This window comes from Carlito syrichta, unplaced genomic scaffold (genome assembly GCF_000164805.1).
Source record: "Carlito syrichta isolate Samal-C Ts95f unplaced genomic scaffold, Tarsius_syrichta-2.0.1 Scaffold312570, whole genome shotgun sequence".
Lineage (NCBI taxonomy): Eukaryota > Metazoa > Chordata > Mammalia > Primates > Tarsiidae > Carlito > Carlito syrichta.
In genome coordinates this window covers 835,950-845,037 of record NW_007256666.1, presented here as the reverse complement: position 1 = coordinate 845,037, position 9,088 = coordinate 835,950, and the positions used below count along the sequence as shown (strand labels likewise).

The window sequence follows — 9,088 nt, the reverse complement described above, 5'->3', positions numbered from 1 at the left end:
ACATAAATGCTCATAGCAGCATTAGTCATAGTAACCTCAAAAAGGAAACAACTCAAACGTACATCAATTGATGAAAGGATAAATAAAATATGGTATGGTATATCCATAAAACAGAACACTATTCAGCAATAACAAAGATGAAAATAAAAACCATTATACTAAGTGAATGCAGCCATACACAAAAGGCTACATATCGTATGATTTCATGTATTTGAAGGGTCCAGAGTAAGCAAATCTCTGGAAACAGAAAGTTAGTGGCCTTGTGGGGGAGGCAGGATGGGCGGTGAATGCTTATGGGTAGAGGATTTTTATTTGGAATGATAAAAACTTTCTGAAAGCAGATTTTTGGTGATGAGTCCACAACTCCGTGTATATATTAAATGCCATGGACATGTTTACTTTCAGAGGGTGAATTTTATGGCATACAAATTATCTGTCAATGGAACAGTTTTTTTTTTTTTAATGGTCTCCAGACATTCGGCGCAGCTGTCAGGGTTGGGATGGAAATTGGTGCTCGTGCCCTTGGCCTCCTATCCCTCTGAAACTCCGTCCTCTCCCCCCCCCCACCTGTCCTCACTACACCCCCCACCCCGGCCACCGTCCTCCCTCCCCCCCATTGCCGGCCCTCACCCTTAACGGTCACCACTGCTCACTTCCGGTTACTTCCTGGACACGACGCCTGCCAGTCGCCATTTGCCTTCCATCACCACTACTGCTTCTGCCTGTCCCGTTGCCAGCCATGGCCACCGCGCCGCCATCGCCCCTGCGCCAGAACTATCACCCCGACTGCGACGCCGCCATCAACAGCCAGATCAACCTGGAGCTCTACGCCTCCTACGTGTACGTGTCCATGGCCTTCTATTTCGACCGTGACGACGTGGCCTTGGAGCACTTCTCCCGCTACTTCCTTCGCCAGTCACATGAGGAGAGAGAGCACGCCGAGAAGCTTATGTGGCTGCAAAACCAGCGCGGCGGCCGCATCTCCTTGCGTGACATCAGGAAGCCGGAGCGCGAAGACTGGGAGAGTGGGCTCAAGGCCATGGAGTACGCCTTCCAGCTGGAGAAGACGATCAACCAGCGCCTCCTAGAGCTGCACCAACTGGCCACCGACAAGGGCGACCCCCAGCTGTGCGCCTTCCTGGAGAGCCACTACCTCCACGAGCAGGTCTGGATCATCAAGGAGCTGGGGGGCTACGTGACCAACCTGCGCAAGATGGGGGCCCCGGAAGCTCACCTGGCAGAGTACCTGTTTGACAAGCTCACCCTGGGCAACCTCCACAAGGAGAACTGAGCCGAGACTGTCATCGAGCGGCCATGGGTGCCTTCCCGGCTCTGGCCACCATGCGGGGCCTACCTATTGCCCTCGCACAGTGCCCTGTTTCGCCTTTTCCTTTCAGTTCTGCCCTTGTTTCCAATAAAGTTATCTGGTTCTTCAAGCAATAGAGGTGTCCAGTTGATAACGCGTGTGCAAGGCAGATCCCCTTGCAGGTTTCCAATGGGTATCCAGGAATCTCTCCATCCACCCAGACCCATCCTCAGGATCCCCAGGGATGGAGATGAAAGGTAGTCCATGGGCCCCTGGGAAATGCAACCTTAGTCTTCCCCTTATAAACGGTGTGGGATGGGGCTGAGGGAGTGGGGTGGGATAGGGTGGGTTGGGAAGGTGGAGTGGGGTGGTGGGATGAGGTTGGGTTGTGGGATGAAGTGGAGTGGGTGGGGCTGAGGGAGGTGGGGTTGAGGGGGTTGGGGTACAGGGAGGTGAGCAGGGCGGCCTGGGTACCTGGTGTCTGTGGGTACATGTGCATGGTGAAATATAAAATGTGCTCTGAAATTCATCATAGTGGTTGCCTCTGGGGAAGAAATGAAGGAAATGGGATTGGACAAGGATTAAAATAAAGGGGTCTTCAACTTTACATTAAACTTTTAGTTTACTAAAAATTCATTGATTTTGAGTAGCAAGATGGAGGCCCTGAAAGATGGCATGGCAGAGTACCTCTCTGACAAGCTCACCCTGGGTGACAGTGGTAATGGGACCAAGGCTTAGACTGGCTTCCCCATAGCCAACAGGTTGACAAACTAAAATCAATACAGAGGCACTTTAAAAGTCCAAGTCCCTGTATTTATATTATTGTATATTATTTTTATAAGAACCTCAGGAAGTAGGAAGGAACCATGTTTTTATCAGCGAGAAACAGGGAGGCCACACAGGCAAGAAGTTGTGAAATCAAGACCTGAATGTTTATCTTCTGATGCCATATTCTATTTTCTTTCTGTTACCCTGCAGGTATATCAATGGCTTAAGGAAGATTGTGTGGGTGGACTGGGAATTCAGACAGATTATCAGCCCCGGAAGGGAGGGAAATCCCCAAAACTCTTAAAGATAGCCCTGATCACTGTAGTCTCTTCCTTAATTACAGGTGTGCCTTCCAGCCTGGGGTGGGGATGGCTTCTAAACCTCAGCCAAAATCCTTCTCCTATAAAAGAAGCCTTCAGAATTAGCAACAGACTGTGTAAGAGGTAGCAGGGCACCTCACAGGAAGGCAGTCAACAGCTGTACACCTGAATCCTTCTGTTCAGGCTCTCTCCCCCACATGGACAGTAATACTGTTGCCTGAGTTGGCAGTGAAAATCTAGGAAGACCTTAGGGCTGGAAATCCCCAGGGAGTGCACCATCCACCAAGTATCTCCATTATGAGTGGCTTCTCTTTAGGTATAACCGGTAAGGGGGTGGCTACAAAACACACATGCTCTGCTGCAAATCCAGTTCATCTCAAAGCTGGGACAGAGAAGCCCTGTATGTTTACCATGCGCAGTGTACTGTAACCTATACATTGCCTGTCATGATCTCTTCAGAGAGCTACAGCTGACCCCAGACTGGTTCTGTTTTGGCCACCGGGCCCCCTCTTTATCCTATCTTACTCTCTCCTGTGATTCAGAGGGACATCCCAGGATAAGGACGGTAAGACCACTTAGAACTACATCCTTTTATTTTACCTGGAGAAGCAGGAGCTCCTCATATGCAGGAGTCAAAGAGAATTGTGGTTACACTCTAGCGCCTTCCAAAAGCCACTACTTGTAGTGCCACATTTCACATCTTTAAGACTCCTTGGCAGCTCATTTGCTTCTTTCCTTCTTGTTCTTCTGCAAGAAAAACATGAATGTTCTACATTCCCTCGTTTTGGTTCCTTTTGGGAATCCACAAACAGCCTTTTGAATATACGGGGCAGTGTTGGAAAGAAGTAACAAACATTTAGACCAAATTGTCCCCACTGTCTGTTTCCAAAGTCTTGACTCTGTCCATCGCAGCAAGTCTCTTCATTTTCCCACCCTCCCCTGCCACATACCTCTCAAAAGCAGTGAGCAAACTTTTTGCAGGTGGACCATCTTCCCACATACTCTCGGTCTTCCCCACTCCTTGATAGCTTGACTTTCAATACTTAGGAGTGAGTTGAGTCTTGGTCTTCCAACCCTAAAAAATACCACCCTGAGATACACAGCTGGATGATTTTCAGTCTTCGGTCGTGCTCTGTTGCTTGGGGGAATGATGTCTGAAGCAGTGGCTGTTGCTATGGGTACCGGAATCACAGGCAATGATAATATCAAGACAGACTAAGGGAAAATGGTAAAATTGATAACTTCATCTCAGTCTCAAACACGGTTTCAAATTAACTATGTTGAATAATTTACCTCTGGGGAAAAAAATCCTCACTCTATCACAAAAGGAAATTTCTTAATAGATGGTTGTCACTGACAACTTGTACTTCATTTTCCAGAAAAAGGAAAAGTATTTTTTTCTCAGAAATGTGTGACAAGCAGTACAAAGCACCCATTAATTTCTCCTGAATCTGTTCTACTCTGGAAGTTTGTTCTATATTTCTGATTTTTAAATTCTCCTTTATTTTTTCTTTCATTTACCAGCAATTCCAGTTTCTTTTCACAAACTTAAGAGACATATCTAATTAAGTATAGAAAGTTTTTGTTGTTGCAGTTCTGAATTCAGCTTCAGAGGGATAGTGATAATGAATTTGCCTCAGGAAAACTGAAGTGAAAAGTGAAATTATGTTATTATGAAAAAGTCAAATTAGAGTAATTATGTTAGCAAAGTGTGAGGAAACCTAACAGTAAAGGAAAAAAAATACACCTTGATTCATGAGTCAAGGGGAACGTAGGAGTGAATAGGTACAGTGAAACAGGAAAGTAATCATAGCTAACATTTGAAAGAATCGTGTATCAGTTTGGATTGGGTTAGGTTATGAGTAGTAACAAAGACTAGAAAAGTAGGGGCTTGAAAAAGATAGATTTTCTTTTCCATGTGTAAAAGTAGTATTGAGAAAAACAGTTCAAAGCTGCTGTGGAAGGACTTTTGATCACATTTCATACATTCTAATAGGCACGTTCTTGTTACATTATAATGTCTGAAATTGAGATGTATTTCACAATCGCTGTTGGCCATACCTGTCATTGACTGAGCACACACTTCAAAACTCAACAGAGTGGTATCCTTGACTAGGAAAAAATTTTAGGGATGTTAGAGAAGTACTCTCTCTTTTTTTAAAATCAGGGTCTCACTCAGTCACCCAGGCTGGAGTGCAGTGACACGCTCACGGCCACCGCAGTCTCGACCTGTTGGGCTCAGACAGACGATCCTTCCGCCTCAGCCTTCCAAGTAGCTGGAACTACAGGTGCACGTCACCATGCCCGGCTAATTTTTGGATTTATTGTAGAGACGAGGTCTCAGGCAACCTGTGGGCTCAGGCAGTCCTCTCGCCTTGGCCTCCCAAAGTGCTGGGATTATAGGTGTGAGCCACCATGCCCAGCCAAGAGAAGTACTCAGTAAAACTGTGTCACCAACACTCCTGATGCCACAGAGAATGGTATTAAGGGATACCAATGATTCTGAGTACAAAAGTGATTTAGAAGAGTTGAAATTTGAGCCTGAAGAAGGTCTAGCAGCACTTGAAACAATTTAGTTAGTGCATAATTTCTCAGGAACTTATGCATAAGAGTGATTTAATAACAAAAAATCTATGCTTAAATAAGCGTAGAAGAGATCTTCCAGTAAGCAAATGAAAACATCTAAGGGATAAAATAATACCTTGCCCTAATTGAATTGGTAGCATTATTCTCTCGTTTTTGTGGTACATAAAAAATAGCATGTCTTAAAATTAATGTTTGATTTGGTAAAACATATTATTTGTTGTTCCACTGTACAGGGCTTCCAGCCCTAAGGTCACCTTAAAGCTTTAACCATTACATTAGCATATCAGGAAGAGGAATTACATACATACATGGGGAGGCCCAAGGAAAACGATTTGGCCAGGTGTGGTGGCTCACGCCTATAATCCCAGCACTTTGGGAGGCCGAGATGAGAGGATTGCCTGAGCCCACGGGTTCGAGACTAGCTTGGGCAACTTGACAAGACCTCATCTCTACAATAAATCAAAAAATTAGTCAGGTGTGGTGGCGTGTGCCTGTGGTTCCTGTTACTTGGAAGGCCGAGGCTGAAGAATAGCCTGAACCCAGCAGGTTGAGGCTGAGGTGGCCGTGAGTGTGCCACTGCACTCCAGTCTGGGCGACAGAGTGAGACTCTGACTCAAAAAAAAGAAAAAGAAAAAGAAAAACCGACATTATCTTCTTGGTGGGTGGCCCCTTGTAGTACAGGCTTCCCCTGCTTGGCAAGTGTGTTCTAGGAACCCATCGGCATCAGTGTACCAACAAGCATTGTTGTGAGAGGCTGCGTTCAACCTCAGTGAATTTTTTTAAAGATTCTTTCAATGTTTGCCCATTTCGTGATGAGTGATTTATGAGCACACCTGTCCACACCGCACTGTGTGTTCAGCAGTTTTTGACCAAAATTGGCATGGCCTCCATGCCTTACTGTCCCTATTCACCCATTCTTACCCCCAGTGACTTTTTTGCTGTTATTTCCTTGGATGAAAAAAGTCCTCAAAGGGAAACATTTTGTTGACGTGGAAGAGGTGAAACAAAAACTGCAGAAGCACTAAAAGGCATCAAAATTGATGAGTTCAAAAACTGTTTTAAGCAGTGAAAAAGTGCTTTGATAGGTTTATTGCATCAAACAGAGAGTACATGGAAAGTGACTGAAGTTTAAAAGTGTAAGAATAAATACAGCCGGGCTCGGAGGTTCAGCCTGTAATCCCGCGCATTTGGGAGGCTGAGGTGAGTGGATTGCCTGAGCCCGCAGGTTCGAGACCCGCCTGGGCAACTTGGCGAGACCTCATCTCTACAATTAATCAAAAATTAGCCGGGCGTGGTAGCGCGTGCCTGTAGTTCCAGCTACTTGGAAGGCTGAGGCGGAAGGATAGCCGGAGCCCAGCAGGCGAGGCTGCGGTGACCAGGGGCGGCCACTGCACTTCAGACTGAGTGACGGAGTGACACTCCAACTCAAAAAAAAAGAAAAAATACACAATTTTTTAATAAATAAATTCTGGGGTTTTGGAGGGGTCCCCATTGTATATACTATATATATGGAAAAAAGAGTGAGGGAGGATCAGGACATTTGTAGGGAGAAAGGAAAAGATTATAAATCTAGACACAATGAATGAGGATTGATGTTTGAGTTAAGGTTACTGTGATCTAGGATGTCTCAGGGGAACAATGTCATGGGAACAGTTACTTTCCTTCCAAACAAGAGAATCCTACAGAAGACCCCAGGCCAGATTCATCTGCAGATATGTTTTGCTTAGATTAATAACTTTTTAAATAAACATTTATATTTTGGAATAATTTAAAATTTTAGACTTAAAAAACAAGGATGGTACAGTTTCTGCATATCATTTTCCCAGTTTATTGTTAACATCTAACAAAACCATGGCACATTTGTCAAAAACCATAAATTAAAATTCACCCATTACTACTAACCAAACTGCACACCCTATGCAGATTTCACCAGTTTTTTCACTGATGTTCTCCTGTTCCAAGTTCTACTCCAGGACTCCACGTTGCATATGATTGTCAGGTCATGTCATGTCTCCTTGTCTCTTCTGCCACAGTCTTTCCTTATTTTTCATGAACCTCACAGTTTTAAAGAGTACTGGTCATGCAATTTGTAGAATGTTTCACAATTTGGGTTTGTCAGGTGTTGCTCTCATAATTAGACTGGGATTCTGAGTCTGGGGAAGAAAATTATAAAGGTGAAGTGTCTTTCTAGCACGTTGTATCAGGGAGGCTACATGACACCAACATGACTTATCACCAGCAATGCTAACCATTATCAGTTGGTTAGGGTGGTGCTGACCAGGTTTCTCCACTACAAAGCTGCCATTCTTCTCCTTTCCAAATTGTATTCTTTAAAGTGAGTCATTAAGTCAAGTTTAGCCTCAAGAAGTTAGGAGGAGGAATTAGGCTTCATCTCCTGAATGGAGACAGTATCTACACATAATATTTGGAAGTCTTCTATTAGGAAATTTGTACCTTCTTTTCCATTTATTTATTCAACCATTTATCTCAGTGTGAACTCATGGATATTTACCTCATTCTTTGGGTTATATAATCCAAAGGACTGTGTGATTTATTTTGTTCCTCAAATTGTTCCACATTTGGCTCTCTTTCAATTGGCTTCTGTGTCCCTTTGACATACTCTCATCACTCTGTGTGTGTGTGTGTGTGTGTGTGTGTGTGTGTGTGTGTGTGTGTGTGTGTGAGAGTGTGTGTGTGTTTGGCATTTTCTTACTTTCCTTTTTTTTTTTTTGAGTTGGAGTCTCACTCTGTCGCCCAGACTGGAGTGCGGTGGCATGCTCCTGGCCACCGCAGCCTCAATCTTCTCAGCTCAGGTGATCCTTCCACCTCAGCCTTCCAAGTAGCTGGAACTACAGACATGAGCCACCACGCCTGGCTAATTTTTGACTTAGTGTAGAGACAAGGTCTCACCAAGTTGCCCAGACTGGTCTTGAACCCGTGGGTTCAGGCAATCCTCTCACCTCGGCCTCCCAAAATGCTGGGATTATAGATGTGAGCCTCCGCACCCAGCCTGCATTTTCTTACTTTCTAGCACGAAAAGATGTTCCAGATTCATGATGCATTTTCCCAGCTTCAGCCCTAGATTTGACCATTTCTCCTTTTATGAAATAAATGATATTTACAAATCAAGATCTTGGCAAACGAATAACTTTTTAATTTTAATTGACACAATAGTCGTGCATATTTATGGGGTACAATGTGGTGTTTGATACATGTATACTTTGTGTAATGATGAAATCAGGGTAATTAGCATATCCATCATCTCAAATATTTATCATTTTGTTGTGGTAGAAACATTCAAAATTCTCTCTTTTAGTTATTTTGAGATATATAGTACCTTACTGTTGACTATAGTTATCATACTGTGTAATAAGACACCAAACTTATTCTTCTTTTCTAATTATAACTGTGAATCCTCTCACTAACCTCTCCCCATTCCACCATCCCCGCTACCTCCTCATCTCTGGTAACCACTGTTCTATGTACTATTTTATGAGATTAGCCATTTACAATTTTTATGAGATCTTTCTGTCTGGCTTCATTCACTTAACATAATGTCTTACAGTTTTATCTATGTTGTTGCAAATGACGGGATTTCATTCTTCTTATGGCTAAATAGTATTGCACTGTGACTATATACCACACTTTCTTTATCCATTCATTTGTTTGTGGACACTTAGGTTAATTCCATATCTTGGCTATTGTGAATAACGCTGCAAGGAACATGGGAGTGCAGATATCTGTTCGACACACTGATTTAATTATCTTTGGGTATATACCCAGTAGTGGGATTGCTGGATCACATGGCAGTCATATTTTTAATTTTTTGAGGAATCTCCATTCTGTTTCCCATAATGACTGTACTAAGTTATATTCCCACTAACAGTGCATGAGGGTTCCCTTTTCTCCACATCCTCACCAACACTTGTTATCTTTTGTCTTTTTGGTAATAGCCATTATAACTAGAGTGAAATAATATCTCATTGTGGTTTTGATTTGCATTTTCTTTTTTTCTTTCTTTTTTTTTTGAATTTTATATCCTCCTTTTTTTTTTGAGTTGGAGTCTCACTTTGTCTCCCAGACTGGAGGGCAGTGGCCGGGGGGGGGC

At 43.6% G+C, this 9,088-nt stretch overlaps 1 pseudogene; it reads left to right on the top strand.

Annotated features, from left to right (window-relative positions):
* Positions 1-721: 721 nt before the first annotated feature.
* LOC103272454 lies at positions 722-1,291 on the top strand (annotated as a pseudogene).
* The last annotated feature ends 7,797 nt before the right edge of the window (positions 1,292-9,088 follow it).